Consider the following 4,078-nt stretch of genomic DNA (forward strand, 5'->3'; position numbering starts at 1 on the left):
ATGAGCGAACGTGAGCCAAGGCGGCTCGCGAGGTTTTGAGCGTTATCCACAGCTCTGAATTATTCTCCCGTGCGACCACCTTAGACATCAGAACCAAGTGAGGATAAGTCGGCAAGATTGTAGCAAGATAAGTTTGGCCGGTTCACTATTACTTAGGAGTATATCGTTATCATACACGCATGTAAGTGCCCCACGGTCGGATATATAAAGCCTAAGGGGCACCCCATCGAAAAGGTCATTCATCGTCCATCCACTTAGCTCATTAGTTTTCTCCACACCGAAGACTTCCCTTGTAACCCATCTTATAAAAGATCCACACCAGGAAGTAGGGTATTACGCATCTCAAAGCGGCCCAAACCTGTAGAAAATTACCTATCGTCTCTCGTGCACCTCGCATGAACCATTGAGCTACAATCAGCAACACCGTCCTATTCAACAGCACCACGAGTGGTAACCCCGGGTGTGTAGTCGGCCTCAAAACACTGACAGCTGGCACGCCAGGTAGGGAGTGTGTCGTTGATCCAAGCTAGCTCAATGGCCGTCACTTTCAGTGCAAGATTGCTCTCCTTCCTGGATCCATGTTCTGCTTTGGGACCCTCTCGTCCGTGGCAGACGAAGAAGGAATTCTGCACCGTATAGCAAATCCACCGGAGAAGAAGCTTTCCCTGAAAATCTCCGATAAAGCCGGAACAAGGAAAGAGCAATCTCTATTGCCCCGGGTGAAGACTACCTCCTGCAAATCAGGAGCCGGGAATTCATTTACCTGAAGAACCCCGTCGTCCACCTCATCCACAAGAGAGTGGACACGGATCACGAGGAAAAAGGAAACAAACGAGATAAAGGCCCGCCAAGCTACTCTTCCGGCACCTTCGCCCTCAAAGAAGGACAGAAAGAAATTCGTCACCGTAGCAACTCCTTTCTACCCTGACGTCCTCTTCATCGAGGGGAGAGTAGAATCATCTCCCATCTCCAACGACGAGCCAACCATGCTTTGGGAAGAACCTCCTCAGCGAGAAGCTCGCGGACGGCGAAACCGTCGCCGGAATATTTGGCGACATCACGAAGCCGGAGAACGGGATCCGGCGCAGCCTGTATCACGAGATGAAATCTCGGAAGTAGGAGAAACTCATGACGAGCGAGTCTTCAAAGAAAGGAGGAACTCTCGCCGACGTGATCGCCGGCAAGCTCAAGAGCAAGCTGAACAAGACGCGAGGCTATGCCGAGAGAACCCTCTCTTCACACGAAACCTAAACCCTGACTTCGCCCGTGCAATGAACACACCGAGTGAAGTCGGAGGAGTGCTGGCTCAGATAGCTGGTGGACTACCCAGACTCCCAACACCGAAGGCTATCGACGGCTGCTTACTCGGGCAGCTAATCATCTTCTATCCCTCGCTCATCCTCTAAGTGATCTGCGGCACGCCATCAACAGTCGGTGGGACGCACGGAGTTCCATCAACGCTTCACGTGAACGACGACACGAGAATGAGATACGGCACCAAGAGGAGTACGATTAGGACCATGGCGTTCCGGCGCGAAGTCAGGCCACTAGAGTTGAGTCGGTAGCGGATTCAACTGGAGGCACTACCCGGGGACGGTCGAGATAGCACATCAGCAACTACCCTCCCTGGGACCGTCACCACAATCGTCGACAGGAGGACACATGTGGAGTATCCACTCTTACTCCGCGTCTCAGGGCCATCCAGTGGCCCCCAAACTTCAAGGTCTCCAACGTCGACAAATACGAGCCTAAGCAGGACCTAGGAGGCTGGTTGGCCATCTATACCACCGCCACCCGGGCCACTGGGGCAACTGAAGATGTAATGACTGCATACTTGCCTATCGTCCTCGGGCAAGATGCATTGCAATGGCTACGACACCTACCACAGCACTGTATCGACGATTGGAGCGGCTTCAGTCGGTGTTTTATCGCCAACTTCCAATCCCTCTCTGACAAGCTGGCGCAGTCGTGGGACCTCAAATCCATCAGGCACCGGGGAGATGAAACACTTTGGTTGTACCTCAAGAGGTTTCAGACCATGAGGAATCACATCCCCGAGGTCGCTGAGGCAGCAGTGATTGAGGACTTCTACCGGGAATCCAATGACTCAGCCTTCGTCCGAGCTATATTGCAAAAGGCGCCGACCACCTCCGAGCAGCTGTTCTAGGAAGTGGACCTCTACATCACCGCCGACGAACGGGCTCAGGACCTCATCGGAGGAGCGAAGCCTGCTACGATGGCACCACGGCGTGACGTGAACCAACAAACCGACAAGCACTAGGAGAAGAGACCTTGTGAAGAGGTCGACGCCGCTGGGCCGCCCGTCTCTCATGCCCGAGGTGTGCCCCGCGGAGGCGAGCGGACACTGGACGACATCCTCGATGCCCAATGCCCGTATCACAAGGATATGCGCCACACCCTTCGGAACTGCAGAGACTTCAAACACTCCGTCGGGAATGGTCGTCCATTCCAGCCTCTAGCACCTCCCCAACCTCGAGGAGGGCCTGGTGAACCTCGACGACCTCAGCAATAGGAAGTGGGAGGAGGTGGAGCATTCCCGCGCGTCTACGGAGAGGTCAACGTCATCTTCGGAGGACACGGGTCGCAAGAGAACAAAAGGCATGTAACACCCACATTTTGGGGGTATAAAATTTCTTCCTAATTATCACCCAAAATCATGTGTTACTCTTATTTTTCTCACTCTAGGCTTTCTCTCTCTCTAGATTCTTTCTCCCTTTCTCCATTTGATTAGAAATAGCTTAAACTAGTGGAGGTTAATTATTTATTTTTGCCAAAACCGTATGGGTCATGACATGTTGCATCATGCTGAGCTTAAAATATTCTTTGGAGTGTTGCACATGTTTGAATTAATTTGAATTTGAAACCTAGTTTGAATTTGGATTTGAAAACCCTATAGAAAAAAGAAATGGAAAAGGAATTAGAAAATCTAGAGAAAAAGAAAAGGATAAAGCAGCTCAGCCGGCCCAAGTCGGCACAGCCAGGCCGCGCGCCCGCGCCGCTTGTCAGCGGCAGATCCCCTCTCCTGCGCGTGCTCTCTCTCCCGCTCTCTGCCCGTTGGGGCCGACCTGTCGGCGCCAGTTACTTCGCCCGCTCGCTCTCTCTCTCTCTGTCTCGCAGGCCAAGATCGCCAGTCGTCGAGCCGTTGCCCCGCGCGCCCCTTTCTTCTCTCTCTACGCCGTGGTCCTGCCTTGTCAGTTCCGCCCCTTTCGTGCTCGCCGTGGACCGGCACGTGCGCACTCGTGCACGTCGCCGGATTTCTCGGCCATGACGCCCGCCCACGCGTCCAGCTGCCTTCTTAGAGCCCCGCGCACACCCCTCGCCTCATTTCGCACAGCTTCATCCTCTCTCGCGCTCTGCCCACGCCGCCAGCCGCTGCCGAAGACCCGCGCCCGCGTTCCCGGCCATCCAGCTCGCCGGAGACCGCTCCAAGCCTCCCCAAGCTCTGCCCCGAGGTGAGACACCCGTCCCCGTGCCCAATTTCCCCTATTGCGCCTTGTGCTCAGCCAATTTCACCTTCGCTAGTGCTTGGCCATGGCGGTCCACCGTGCTCGCACGGTGGCCGGCCGAATTAGCTTGGTCTAGTTCCCCGGAGTAGGTCCCTATGTCACCCCTGCCTCTGCTGAAGCTAGCCCAGGCCTTAGCGCACCTTATGTCCCCTCCCCGTGGCCGGAATAGCTCACCAGAGTTATTCCGACCCGCCCGAGGCCTTCTCACTGTCGTTCTACCCTCTCTACCCGTGGATTCATGGCCTCTTCCCCACCATTGAGTTCGTCGTGGCGCCCTCTCCCTCTCTGCCCAACTCCGGCCACCCCGGAGCCACCCTAGCTCGCACCAGCCTCAACTCCGGCGACCTCACCGCCGCAGAGAGGATCAGCGCCACCTGCAGCTGTCCGTTTCCCCCTGGTCTGATCCCCTCCGTCCGATTCAGATCGAACGGCTCAGATCACGGATAACGCTTCGCGCACGCACGCCCTAACGCCCTAGCCCGCCTGTCAGCACCCAAACCCCCTGGCGCTGGGCCCGCTTGGTCAGCGCGCTCTCCCCCTCTATCGCTGAC

Source organism: Zea mays, chromosome 4 (assembly GCF_902167145.1).
Source record: "Zea mays cultivar B73 chromosome 4, Zm-B73-REFERENCE-NAM-5.0, whole genome shotgun sequence".
Taxonomy (NCBI): domain Eukaryota; kingdom Viridiplantae; phylum Streptophyta; class Magnoliopsida; order Poales; family Poaceae; genus Zea; species Zea mays.